Below are 15,693 nucleotides of genomic sequence, written 5' to 3'. Positions count from 1 at the left end.
CAAGGTTTTCTTAACTGGTTTTTTTTATGAGTTCTCAAAGGGTTGCAACAGAACTGTCAATGCAGGTGACTGAATGTTGACAAAAACATTTTCATGATATTTACAAACACTAGTGACATCTGAATTAACTTGTAAAAAAATAAGGTGATTTGTTTTCATCAGTAAATTCACAAATTTTAATGAGTTCTTTTGGCACTGTACCAGTACTATGTTTTGACACTCTTCATTTACATAAATTCCTATGGGACATTGTTCTTTCATTGTTATACTTGAAAAATAATGTAAAAGTTTAAATAATTAAAAAATTTGCTAATATAATAATGAAAACTTATTTATTTAATAAACACTTTCAAAAACAGGATAAAATTTGTGACACTTGGTAAAGATGTGAACAGGTCACTGACTAATGTCAGACACACCAGTCTGTAACTGCAAAGCTAAATGATGCAACATGCATAAATGAGCATGTTGCAGCATGAATTTTCCTGATGACTAAATGAATTCAAGCGCCTGTTATAAGATGAGCACTGCAATTGAATGGTTCAAACAAGTCTATTTCAACTGTAGTATTAAGTATAAAAATATTAAATCGCCAAGAAGACAATAAATCCCTTTTATTAAGTCAAAATTGTATTGCTTGTAGCAAGTTTTTCATGATTTTTGAGAAGTTATAATTTTTTTATTGGCACAGTACACAAGAAACTATTTTATTTTCCATAAGCATCTACAAAAACACTGCAAGCGGTGCAAATTTGAAATTTTTATTACCAGCCCGTCAAAATTATTTGAAGCCAAAACTTAAATCATGTAAAAAGATTAGTTTTCAAAAATGTAGGGTTAAGTATTATATCACTATTGATATTATTTGTGGTAAAACTACTAACAATACCTACATGTAAAAAAATAATTCAAACTGTACTACTACCCTACCACTACAATAATTATTGTAGTTAGTTATGTAGTTAATTTTATCAAATTTTAACTTTTTTTAATCCCATGTTCCTGTATTTATTTTATGTTAACCATTCATTTTTAATTGAGCACGATAGATAATTTTTATGTGTGTAAACATGTAAATTTTGCTGTTATGTGATTGTATTTTTGTTATACCGTATTGATGTTTTTATGAAAAATTTTAAGTGATTTATGTATACTATAATATGTGGTAGTTTTTCATATTTATAAAATAAGAATTAGTTTGATTATTTAATATTCCAGTCCGAAATCATATCATTGTATACAAAGAGATTTTTGTTCATCTTGTACATATGAAAAGATAATTTCTAAATTATCATGTAATCAGTACAGATTCATTAAGGTGTGAAAAAATAATTATTTAAATGAATTATCATAAATCTCTGTATGCATGCACCAAACATATTATACAAAGGTTTTACTGGTTATTTGTTTTTAGCATACACACATAATGTATACTGCAGGTTATCTTATTATTATAGATAACACTGAGATAGTATTTAAGTGTTCATGTCAAAAATTGTAATAAATATTAATTTATTGTTTTAATAATTAGTTTATGATTATAAAAAAAATATTAAAATTAATAGATTGCACCCAAGATTTTATATAGATATATATATTTACATGTGTACACATATATGTATGAATGAATTAAGTACTTCATGTTTACAAGTTATTGATAATTAAATGATTTTTTTTTTTTAATTTTCATTGTTACTGATGAGCAGTTTAAAATTTATTTAATTATAATAGTTTTGTACTGAATAAAACATGGAGATATAAATTTCTTTTTAATAATAATCAGTATACGCTGATTTTGTATGGTTTTGATGCACGAAAAAACCGAGATCCTCATCAAGTTGATTTCTCTGAGAGTAATTTTATTACACAGCCAACGTTTATCGATAAACAAAGTGATCAGTCGCTGTGTGGAATACACCTGTCTTCATTTCATTCTCCTTTGTAAAGCTGTTAATTAGATATATAGCCATTTCTAAGAATGGCTGTATTAGGTTGTTAAACAAAAATAATAGAAACTTTGGGACATATACAGAACTTTTACTTTGAGTTACTACTTAATAGATTTTAGATTCTTAAAAAATAAAAACTACATAGGGAGTAATTTAGTGACCCACTGGGTTGGTCTAGCAGGTGAACTCTTCATCGCAAATCAGCTGATTTTGAAGTTGAGCGTTCTAAGGTTCAAATCCTAGTAAAGGCAGGTTACTTTTATAAGGATTTGAATACTAGGTCATGGATATCAGTGTTCTTTGGTGGTTGGGTTTCAGTTAACCATACAAATCAGGAATGGTTGATCTTAGATTGTACAAGACTAACTTCATTTACATTCATACATATCATCCTGAGAAGTAATATCTTATGGTGGTTATGAAGACTAAACAGAAAATAATGATGGGGTAATTTAGTACCTTTCGTTGATAAACAACATAACCTTTCTACAGTAATACGGGCTGTACTACTGTACCAAACTGGCAAGACTTAATTCCAGGAACACTTGACTTTGTATCTGCTCTCACATAGAAACCTCAAGCTGGGGTCACTGTGACTTAGTCTTTTGATGGAGGCCTCCTTCTATCTGTCTCCTTAATCCTGTCTTCCTACGTCGTGTGTTATGGGGAATTGGCTTTCTCCTAACAGTCTTCCAAGCATCCATTCCTCTTCTTTGTTTGAAGAACAGTGTATATATAGCTTACAACTGCCATCCAATTTTCTCTGTAATGCAGCATCTTCTCGATAACGCCATCAGGACTGAAGCTGCCTATCATGTCTTTAAGATCTCGTCTCGTTCTGCCACTGACTGCACACAAAGAATGAGTGTTGTATATCGTCTGTTATCATTCTGTGTAAACAGGCGTGGAAGTAGCCTATTTACACAGAAATTATTTTTTTTTATTTACACAGTAGCCTATTATTATTTTTTGACAGAAATTGGATAAGGTAGAAGTTCACCTTTCCATGCTGTCGCTCAACCCATTGCTTCACCTTCTTTATCAGTTGACAGTCCATCTGCCCCTTTCGTCCTTTTTCCACCTCTGCTGCCAAAATACTCAGGTTATTTTCCAGGCTTCCGTTTTAGCCTCATTCCCTCCGGTTTCCTGCTCGGTGAGATGTTTCAGCCTTCTTTTCTTTGCTAGGAGGTCAATTGGGATTGCCCTAGATATCACAAGTATTGCAGTTTCAGAGACTGTGCAGTATGCATAGGCAATCCTTAGTGCTTCTTTTCTTTGAACTTGGGTTATACTTTTTATGTTTTTTCTGATGTCCATCATATCTCCCCATGTCTCTGCCCCATATAGGTTGATGGACTGGGCAGTCAATATAAGAAGCCTTTGCTTGGCAGGACTAGGTCCCCTGACAGTCGGCATGATTAAGCTTAGACCCACCACCCTCATCGATGCTCTGTCCACCACCAGCCTAAGATGGTTTCAAAATGTGAGCCTCCTGTCCAACATCACTCTTAGGTATTTAACTGATTGTTTCTTCTGTATTTCTGTTACAGTATTGTTTTTTCTGAATTTCTTTGTCTTGTACCTTCATGCGGATGATTGTGTCAATCTCCTTTCTTGTTAACCATACCATCTCTGTCTTGGCGGTCGTGTGCTCCAATCCATGCTTTTCCAACCAAGAGCTCTGGAAAAGCCTACTTGGTTTAGCCTCATCCGATTAAGCATTGTAGTAATTCTCCATGAATTACTACTTCATGATTTTGTCTGATGGCATATTGGTTTGTTTGAAACCTGAAAAAACTAATTATTATAGAACCCAGTGGGTTAATTTAGCTTAATTATCATAAATCCTTATTCAAATAAATACTTTAATAAATACAGTATAGTATTCAAATCACTAAAGCACAACTAAAGGTTTTTTTTGTATTCAGTTACTTTATTCAGTACAAGTCTATATTTCTATTGGTAGTTTATTATTTTATGTAATTAAGAATTGTACTACTGTAATGGAGTAATTAAGAATTAATTTTTAATTGTATATTTATGTTAAATGTAATCTGTGTTATTTGTTATTGAATAAATTATTGTTATTAATTATATAATAATTAATGTTAAATATTTGTTTACCTATTGTTAAGTAAGGCCTACTTATATATTTATATTACCAATTATGATCATTAAATCTATTTATGATATATTGTTATATTGTTTTATAATTAAAAAAAATAATAAAATTATCACAATAATTAACAAAAATAAATTATGATAATGCGTTTTAAAAATTAAATATCGATCTTTTTTCAATGTTGCTAGATGTGTATAAATTATTAGCTCACTTCTTTGGTTAGTTTTAAAAAAAAATATATATATATATAAAACTTTTTGGAAAAGTTGTAATATCATGTGTGCTTTATCAAATTTTCTTTTATGATGTTATAGATTATGTTTATGACTATTTTAAAGTGTTGTTTTTACAGCATGATATAATTTGAATTTTGTTGGATTTAATTCTCATTTTTACATTTTCATTGTTTTATCTTTTTTTTTAGTGTATTTCTATCCTCTACTAAAATAACTATTATATTAGAAAAAGTGTGCATTAATTCTATTTTTATTTATTTTTTAATTAACATGTGCCAAATAGTTAACTGGCTGTCCAGTTAGAATGAATAAACGCTTTATATTTGTTTATAATATTACAAAATCAGACGGCGTGACCTAGTTTTATGTGATGTAGACTTTAAAAATTACAGATTACAAAATTACAAAAAACAAATTTTTAGTTATAATTTTGCAAAATATAAATTTTCTTTCTTAACTTAAATAAATTTGTCTTTAATTTTAGTTATACTATGTTCTTTTTCTTGAAAGTCAGTACTATATATTCAAGAATTTTAGTGTTTGTATTTACAACCTGAACTAAATTGTGTGATAAAATATTGTTAATAAACTTATTTCAAAACGTTTTTGGTCATTTTTACGACCATTTTCTATGATTGGTGCTGCCAATCATAGAGAATGGTCGCAAAAATGGAGTTCCTTGCTGCTTTTGAAAATGAACAAAATGTTAATTTTTAACTTTTATTGTTGTTGACCAATAATCTACTTATTTATGTTAGAAGATGAAGGAGAGGGAAGTGAAAGCGATGATGATAAGGATTTGTCAGTTTTTTATATATCTAATGAAGTCCATTTCACTAATCCAAAGATGACAAGGTGAGTAAAAGCAGTAGGTTTTTTCTGTTGTTATATTCTTATAGTTAATTTGCTTTCTGAGCTATTTTTCATAATTAGACTTTTTGTTTTTAAATTGAGTGAGTATAGTTAGTAATCAACTGATTCTAATTAGATATGGTATATATTATCTTTGTTCCATTATTTTAATACATAAAGCTTTGACTTAATTTTAGTGTTATCATTTAGTAAAAATGAATATGAATGCTTTTAGATTACACCCAAAGAAGTTATGGGATTTTTTTTCAAAAACTATGAAACTAGCCTAATTTTTTGAGATAAAATTGACATGTATATATTTTTTTGTTAATCTATGTTATTTTACTTCCAATGAAAAACTTCCTTGTGTATGTAAAATAAATTCAGAAAATGGTACTTTTTTGGTTTATGCCACCCAAAAATTCTTGTCCAAATCAACTCAGAATCACTCAAAAATAATTATTATATTGAAAAAAAACAATTTTTAGGTGAGAAAAAATTAAAAAAAAATTTTTTGAAAAAGTTTTTTTTGTATTAAATAAAGGGAATATAATAATTATTTTTTTGTAAATTCCTTTGACCAGCAGTAAAAAACATAATAATAGTATTAAATGATTGTGTATCTTGTAATGATGTATTATTGCGTAAACAAATTTCTGATCGACAAGTTTGTTTTTAGCATAGCCACCTATCACGTCCATTTAAATTCAATTTCATTAGTTGTACTCATTCAATATAACCATTTACATATATCTGTAATAAAATATACTGTTTAATTACCAAATAACTTATATATAATATTACTGTGTTAATTAGCGAGCTAAGTGAGCTAACCTTGACTACTTAACATAGTAATGTTTTCAGTGTTTTAATAAATTCAATAATTTTGCTATTATTTATTATTTAAATAATCAAATCATTACTGTTAATTAGTTGAGGTTAGTGAGTGTAAGTTAAGTTTTTTTAATTTATATCTATAATTATAACAATAATGCTTAAAAAATTTTGGGTTGATCTGGGGAAGAGTTTTTGGGTGGCATAAAATGAAAAAAAAATTTTGGGTAGCATAAAACGAAAAAGTACCCAGAAAATTATGTTGATTGAATTATTTAGCAAGTTGTAATTAATAATTAATTATTTTGCAGACGATTACATATATAGTGCTTGTCTTATCTATAAAAATTCAAATTCAAAACACTCAGAAATACATTTAGGAGAATGATACCAATTATTTTGTTCAACTACCAGAACACTGGACAAGAGCCCTCATCCACCCGATACATAAAAGTGGACAAAACAGACCCTGACAACTACAAAAGGAATCCCACTCCTAAACACAACATACCATATTCTTTGAATAATTATCCTCAATATGATTGATTTACAACTTGAGAAATAACTAGAATACCAGGAAGGTTTCAGACCCTGGAGGAGCTGTCCAGATCAGAACATGAGTCTCAAACTAATAATGGATTACAACAGAAAAAGTTGCAGAGACATTGTGATAATGTTTGTAGACTTCAAGAAAGGATACAATTGCGTTCACAGAGAATCCCTATAAAAAATTCTAAGACACCTTGGATTACATCCCAAATTAATTACATGATAAAAGTGATCTTCACAAACAGAAACACAAAAGGGAAATTCAGTAGCAAACTCTCAGAACCATTTGACATCCAAAACAGGACTGCACCAAAGCGATGGACTCTCACCACTATTATTCAACTGTGCTCTAGAAATGGCAATGAGGGAATGGCTCAAAAAATGCTCCTCAAAAATAAAAACAAAGTGCCTTGGTTTTGCCGATGACTTGGCACTGCTAACAAACGACATCGACGAAGCTAAAACACAGATATTAGAACTTTAAAATATTAAAAATAAAATTGGCCTCAAAATATTTAAAAAGATAGAAATTATGCCCCAAAAACTAACACAATTAAAAGAAGTAAACGTAAATGGTAATAAAAGTCAAAATAGTAACTTAATTTAAATACCTTGGAGAAATAATAACAAACAACCTAAACGAAAAAACCTAAATCCAAACAAGAACAAACAAACTAGCTAAAACATGAAAATTAACCTACTACATCTACAGTAAAAAAATGTCTATCTTTAAATGCAAAAATAAGGCACTATAGCACAGTTATAAAACCAGAAGCCACATATGCAGCAGAAACACTTTTTCACCTGAATGAACAAGATGGGCAATGGTGGATTGTGCCCAACAAAGTCATGCACAAAGAGTTAGGACCCATCACTGATATCATGCGTAAGAAGAGACTAGGATTCTTTGGATACATCATTGAGGATGCAAGATTTGGGACTTCTGAAACACCTGGTACAGTACAATCTCAACTTGAAAAATATCAAGGCAGGATGCAGATGAATCAGAGAAATAAGAGAGGAGCTTAAGGAAATTGGCCTTATACCAGAAGACAACATAAACAAGATAAAATTAAAAGAACAAATCAGGTACAACAACACTCACTTCACACTCACAAGAAAAAAATTCACAATACAAACATTTTCAACATTACTAAGTGCATGGAAATCAAAACATATGAAAAAGCACTGGGTCTGAAGTACTGCAAGGCCTGAACAAGCCCTTAAAAGAGACTTGGATAACGGACTGATTCAAGTTATCCTATGCGATCATAAAAGATGAAAAACAAAAATTGGCATTAGTTTTTGGCATCTGCAGGAAATGTCAGATTGAGTACATTGCTCTCTCTGATAACTACAAGTGCGTACGTGAACAGTTTTATCCCTGACTGTCTGGGGAAAAATAAACTTAAATAAAAATAAGAGGGCTATTTTTTAAGTAAGTGAGTTTTTTTATTCAAACAAAATAGCAAAAATTTTGTCAAAAACATTTTTTATTTTACTTTTTATACTTTATGCTACTTTTCTACATACCTTGTAGAAAAGTCTTACAGTGTTTGTTTAAACATTTATCATAGCGTTTTACTGAATTTTTATGCCCATCCGTAGAAGACAACCGGTCTTCAACGGTTGTTTTCACTTCTGCATCAGTATCAAACTACTGACCGCCGAGAAACTCCTTCAGAGGTAGAAGAACAAGTGTTAATAGCTCGGTGCAAGGTCTGGGCTGTACAGTAGGTGGTCCATTTGCTCTCATCCAAAAGATCTGATTAGCTCTACTGTTTGAGCAGCAGATTGAGGTCGCCCATTGTTATGCAGCCTCAAAACTCTAGATGACAGTAGCTCACATTACTTCTGTATGGCATGCCAAAGCTTCATCAATGTCTCACAGTATGCAGCTGAGTTTATTGTTGTCCCTTCGAGCATAAAATCGCTAATCTTCATGAATTTTTTCATCTACTCGACTCACCAAATCATCTGTGATTTACATAAGGTAGGCCCAATTGTGGTTTATTGTGGACATTATCCTTCCTGTCCTTGAACAGACTTACCCGTTTATGCGCTTCTGTCACTCATTGAATTAAGGCTGTAAACCTCACATATCTGGTGATAAATGTTCACTGCTGACATGTATCTTGGCCAAAAATCAAATCGCAGACTATTTCACAATGGACACAAAAATTGGCCACCCAGTTATTTGAAACATTTCAAATTCACAATATAAATGTTCACAGTGATGCTACGACTGCAAGTGGTGTCTGAATTTGTGCAAGGCATGCTGGGAGCCAAGGTGCATGCAAGTTTCGACAGCCATGCAAAATTTAATAGCTACAGCCAATTGAACCTTATTTAAAAAATAGCCCTCATAAATATGACAAAATAAATCGAGGTTTGATTGGCATTTCCTATATGCTTCTTTAAAAAAATTATTTTCTTGTAATTAAATTTTGTGACTAAAAGGTCAGTAATTTTTCCCCATAGGCATCTAGCAAATATTGAAAAATATACATGTTTTCTTGTGGATAGTACACGCGTATTCTTGAAATAACATAGCCATCTTCTTTCTATCTGCTTTACAATTTTCATTTGGTATTTGAAGTTCCTTCATTGTTTGTGTGCAGTCTTTGAAAATTCATTCAGCGTTTACAAAACTAAACTGGAACGAATATGGTGTTCTGCTGAGTCTGCATATGTTGGAAACAATGAATTTTTATCACACATCATAATACGAGTAAATGTGTAATGTTAGTCGATAAACATCGACTAACATTGTATAGTTACTCACAGAATGACAGAGTGAGCAGCCAGTTTCAGTAATAATAATAATAATAGAATTCATAATTTTGTGACTGATTTGAAATCAAAACAAATTGTCTACGGCTCTGGACAGTTTATTTAAACAAGTTTATTGTACTATACCGATGATAGTACAGTACAGATATAAGTCTCTTGGAAATCCCTTTGTATCATGTATCATGTGCACCCATAAAGTTCATGTTTGTTTATATGAAAAAAGGTAAGGTGTGCATTGTGTCCAAATAAATTTTTTATGTAGAATAAGATGATAATACTTTTTATAAAAGGTTACATCCATTGTCTGATGACAGAAAATATGCAATAGTAAAAAGATATCTGGTATAAGATTTCTGATATTTACTGATTGAATTTCTCGATTTTGGTAAAGTAAATCCAAAACAAATGTCATAAACGTCATTTGAGTAAAATCATCTATAATAGAACCTGATTAAAAATATTGTAACAAAAAATTATTATAAAGTACAACACATGGAGCAGCACATTACTGATAAATGATTTTTGTATTGAATTATCTGTTGAAATATTTGCTGCAATAAATTAATAAGCTTGTTCTCATGGATCTTAATATTGAATTTGTTATTTTTTGGATAGGTCATGATATTGGGCATTAGTGAAAAAAAGGAGCAGGATATCTTTTTAAGCTATTAAATTTAAGTATTTAAATTCTAATTTTTATATTTTAAGTACTGAAAGTAGTAAGGAAGCTTATGACAATGGTATTGGTTTCAAAAGATAACCAAAGGTTACCAAAAGGTAACCAGATCATTAATGTAGAGGATTATCAATGTCTTTCTTCAGAAATGTTGATAAAAATTAATTGTGCTTGTGCTGTATCTTGTTGTGCTGGACATTGTTATACTGCATAAAGTTATTGAAAAGAAAAGAATAAACACAGCAAGACTGCATTGTATGTAACATTTTGGGCTGAAGAAAATAAATTTAAAAAAATATATATATGTCAACTTCTAATTTGTTGGGTATTGAATTATTGTTGAAATTAAAATAAAGTAATTGTGAAAATTATTATACCTAGTTTATGTTTCATACTTTTTTTTAATGTAAATTCATGTTTTTATTTTTGCAGTGTTGTCTTTGTTAAGAGAAGTAGTGTTGTAGAAGCTGATAAAAGTATGCAGTCTCAGCTGAGAGTTATGAATTTTAGTGAAGCTTATGAGACATTACATTCATTTGTTAGTAAATCAATTGCTCCATATTTTAAAAGCTATGTCAAAGAATCTGGTCGTGCTGATAGGTAAGCCAAATATTGTTTTAAATTAGCTCTGTTTGTATACAATTAACTATGAGATCTGTTAATAATAATAATTAAAAAAATTAAATATTAAAAAAAAAAAATTATATTTTTTTCAATAAAAATGTTTAATTTTATATGTTTACATTATTTATAAAAATTCTTTCACATTCTGACTACTTGAACTTAGCTGGTTACAGGTTAGCACAGTTCTTCATTTACTTAATTTTTTACTAAGAAATCTTTCCTTTAAGTAATAACAAAAAAAATTCTACCAGAGCCTTATTAACCGATGACAGTTTAGTTATCCAGAAATAGTTCAAATATAAAATTATTTTTACACAATAAAAATATTGTAACATTTTTCTTGCTAATAAAGATAAAAAAGTTATCTATGAAATGTAAAAATTAGATGCGTCTGATAAACCACAGAATTTAATCTTACTGTTTACTTTTCAGTTTTTTGAAATGTAATGTGTGAAAATTATGTGTTCAAATCGGTTGAGTTTGTTTCATCAGTTAATTTTCCTCCATTTTAAATAGGAGTATTTACATTCAAGAGAGGCTAGATTTTCAAATTTACTATTGCAGGAGGTTAGGTAAGTGTAAGAGTGTCTGTGATGAAAATTAATGGCTGCCTATTATCTCTCAGATCTTTTCTTGCTTAAATACATTCTTCTGAGTAAATGTTAATTTGGAAGTCAAACAAGATTACTGAAGCAGTGGTAGGATGCACATAACGCTGAACTGTGTGACCTAATAGTATATGAGTTTATTGGTAGGCTTCATGAAGTTGTAACCAGGTCTAAAAAAATTATAATAATGGGTGATTTTAACAGCAAGTCATTTAACGGGCAATTCCTATACTAACTGTAGAGGTGAAATACTGTCTGATTTCATTCAGTCGATCGGTTTATATTGCCTTAATGATGATACCCCGACATTTGAGGCAAGAGGGCATTCTTTTGTGCTGGATCTCACCATACTAGATGGTCACTGGAATCATTATTTATGCTCGTAGAGGGTCTTGGGCGATGAGACTGTGAGTGATCATTTTGCGTTTTTTCTGACAATTGACAATCTGGTGTTTTTTACAATTGGACTAATGTCTTTTTTGAGGTTAACACAGTGGCAGATTGATGTATATGTGGCAAATGTTTCGAGTAAGATTGCTGACAAACCTCAATCGTTGCCTGAAATGTTACAGACATTAATTGTTAGCGAAATCTCAAAGATACCACCACGGCACAGGAATTTCAGTCCAGCTTACTGGTGGCCTGACAAAATTGCCAATCTCAGATGGGTTTTTCAAAAGAATAAGCATAGAAAACAAAGGTTACGGTCGATTGGTGGGGGTTGCATATGAGGTAGCTGAACAAGCTTACCTGGCAAGCAGAAGACTGTTGTATTACGAAATAAAATGTGCAAAAAGAGAAAAGTGATGTGATTTGTACCAGGACTTAGACAATGACCTGTGAGGGCGGGGGTATCAGATAGCCATGAGGTGCTTTGGATGATGTCTGTTCATCCTCAAGGAGGAGCAAGTAACATGACAGATTGATAAGCTTTTCCCCTGCCAGGAACAGGAAGTTACTGAGGTTATCGAATATGATACCAGAAGATACACTCTGGAGGAAGTTACAGAGGTAATATTAAAATTAAAAAAAATAAAAAGAGTCCAGGATTGGACGGAGTCCCTGCAGCTGTCTTCAAGGGTCTAATAGCTAAGGTACCGTGGCAAATAGTAGACATAGCAAGCAAATTATGGAATGGAAAGGAAGATATTCCCAACTTGTTAAAAGGAGGCCAGGGTGGTATTCCTCTCGAAGAATAAGAGTGGTGATCAACAGCCTGAATACTGGCCGCTGTGTCATATCAAAAATTGTTTCAGACAAAAGTTTTAGGTAATGTTTAGAGGACCACTTTAATATGAGGGAATTACTGATTCTTTTGGTTTTTTATGTGAAGAATGCGGAATAGAATAGGTCCCAGAACCATACCTGCAGTATTTGTTGAGAAATCTGGGGTGAAAACCAATAAATAGGGGTTAAAAACCTGTTTTTTATGTTTAGTGTGCATAACTTTGTTTGATGGGTAATGAACACATAAAACATTTTAACAAAACTTGTGGAAAATTTAATTCTTAGCAGAATGGTGTAAGATAAGTTGAATAAAACCAAACAAAGTTAGAAAAAGTCAAATTTTATTCAGAGACAATACACTAGACCATAGTGGGTTATATAAACCAGTTTATAATAAGTGTTCAAAAATGAGTCCTCTATTTTCAACATATTTCTTGGCATGCTTCTTTATTGCTTTTGTTGCTCTTTTTAGTTATTCAGGGCTGTTCTTAAGTTGCTCAACCGCATCCATAATGTGGACAATTAATTCCTGACAAGAATGTATTTTTGTTTTATATACATTGTTTTTCATCCATCCCCAAACGCAAAAATGTAAAGGTGTTAGATCAGGCGATTTTGGTGGCTAGGAATGTGGACCTCCATGACTGAACCATTTCTCAGGGAAATGAATATGTAAGTGATTGATTGATTTGCATGACATTTCTCCTGCCACCACCCCATTCGGTTGCCCTAAAGCATAAGACCGAATGTCTATGCCACAAACAGCTACTGAACCTCGAATCAGTTAGCGACCAATGTCCTAACTAGCTCCTACAGCTAACCTAATTGTGTGAGCGAACTAAGCATGGTGCCACACACCACTTGCTTCATGTCCCACTGTTCACTTGTCATATATTCTAAAATGGTTAGGCGCACCCCGTCAACTACTAAAATATATATGACATTTAATAAATTAAATTTATCTTGTCAAGACAACAATTCGCTGCCATGCCTAGGTCACTGAATGCCAGCAAGTACCTGTCTAGCAATATTAAAGTGCTTGGAGCTTTAATTTGCTGATGGCCAGCCATAACTCTTGGATAGCTTCCCGCAGCAGCGAGGTAGGAGTCTTTCCCTTAAATAAACTACTGATGCTGGTTGAACAAAGCAACGGCATCAAGGAACACCCACATGGTCCGACAATGCGGCTCACGTCACTTTTAAGTTCCAGGTTGGCCTGAGTTCTGGCCCCCCCCAAGAGCTGGGCAGTCGACAATAATATGTTCATTTGACTGGACTTCCCCACAAACGCACAGCTCATCAGCTGCCAGGCGGAACCGAAACAAATATTGGTTCAAATTCACGTGGCTGAGTCCACCATTAATTTGTGTGACCTTTCAGATTCTTTATGAGTTTATTATCTAATAATTGATTAAGCAAAGATGTAAGTGAGTGGAAACGGCACAAGAGAAATGGGGAGATATGTCATCTTGCTGGAAGTATAATTTCCTTTTCAATGCAAGAGGATTATCTTCAAGCAGCTTTGGCCATTCTTCTTGAAGAGAGTGCAAGTAGACCTCAGAATTTAAACACCCAGGTAATGTGAACAGTCCAAACAGCTGGTGTGAAGAAGGCTATGCCATTTTACCATTTGCAGAACTCAAATTGAAGCGGATCATCTCCTGGGTGTAGATGAACTGGCTGTTTATGGTGAGGATAAAACTTATGTTTAAGTGTCCTGTAAACCATCGAATGTGAAACTGATATGCTTATAAAGACATCTTGTACTGATGCCTGGACTGTGCTGAACTGCATCGTTGATATTTCATCAATAACAGCATTGTGTTGAACAGAGTGTTCGTAGCTGGTGTGAATACTAGGTAGTGAACCTTTTTTCCAAATATTGTGAAAATTCATGCTAATTGTTTTGCGACCTGGAATTCTGCGATTCGGAAAATATATTTCATATTCTACTGCAGCAGCTATAGCATTACCAATACACTCACCCAAAATGTATACCATATCAACATATTGTTCTGTTGTAAATAAATAAGTATGGCATTACTTCAATGGCAAACTGATCATGTTCAAACAAAAATTCACAGAAAACCTTCGCTAATTCACAGTATCCAATATACTTACTGTTCCTTAAAAATTAATTTAAACACTACAGTATTGCGCATTGTTGATTTTATTTTATTGGCAACTTTGAAATAATAATTTTTCAAATAATTTATTGTATTTCTGTCATTATTAAGAAAATTATTTTCTAAGTAATTTTATTTTACACTTGTGTAATTTCCATTTTTTATTTTTTAACAGTCAATTTTTCTTACAAATTTTTCACATCACCAAAAAAGAATTTGGTTTTTGTTGAGTACTTGTACTTAACATAATTTTTCTGACAACTGTAATAATGTACTGTTTCTAAATAAAATAGAAATTTTTCTAACTTCTCTGTGATTTATTCATCACATCTTATACCATTTTGCTTAGAATTAAATTCTGGTCAAAAACCATAAGAAATCATTAATTCTGTCCCTTAATTAATGTCCTAAAAATTTCAATATGAGCTCATTTCACTAGTGTAGCTGAAATTCAAGTGAAATCTTTCACTAGCTGTAAATTGAAAATGAAGCATTTTAGGACATTTGTATGAAAGTTTTACATTATTTTCTGTTGTATATGGGTGTTTTAACATGTTTATTGATATGATCACAGTTCTGTGGGTAACATGAATCTTTCGTGCTTTCCTTCTCTGCAGTTCGGCAATCTTGGGAATTATTTTTTTTACTTTAGAAGGTTAGGGAAAGTTTTAAATACATGTCATTACAGTATAGCTTTCAGACTAGTCTATCCTTTATTATAGTGTAGATTTTTTATCTGTATAATTATTTTTATACAAATTTTTCAATTTTAGTGAAGAATGTTGAGATTATTTGAGTATATATATTTTTTTTAATTTCTCAATTTTTTATAATGCGATGGTCGTTTATTTATTAGTATAGGATGCATTTCCCACATTATTTTTATTTTTCAAAAATTTTGTTATGAAATAAACTTTGGAACAACAGAGATATTGTTACAGCTTGGATTTCCATTTATCTGTTGTAATATATTATATAATTTGATATCAGATTTTAAAATTAGATCCCTGGCGTGAGTAAAATAATAAGGTACTTTGGTGTATCATAACAAGTTTATACGTATTTTAGTTTTGAAATAAAATTAAACTGAAGTGTAA

At 31.4% G+C, this 15,693-nt stretch overlaps 1 pseudogene; it reads left to right on the top strand.

The window, feature by feature from the left end:
- The first annotated feature begins 5,058 nt into the window (after positions 1–5,058).
- Positions 5,059–15,693, top strand: part of LOC142322772 (dynein heavy chain, cytoplasmic-like) — a 30,993-nt pseudogene continuing 20,358 nt past the window's right edge.

Source organism: Lycorma delicatula, chromosome 4, assembly GCF_047948215.1.
Source record: "Lycorma delicatula isolate Av1 chromosome 4, ASM4794821v1, whole genome shotgun sequence".
Taxonomy (NCBI): Eukaryota; Metazoa; Arthropoda; class Insecta; order Hemiptera; family Fulgoridae; genus Lycorma; species Lycorma delicatula.
This window is presented reverse-complemented; position numbering and strand designations above follow the sequence as displayed.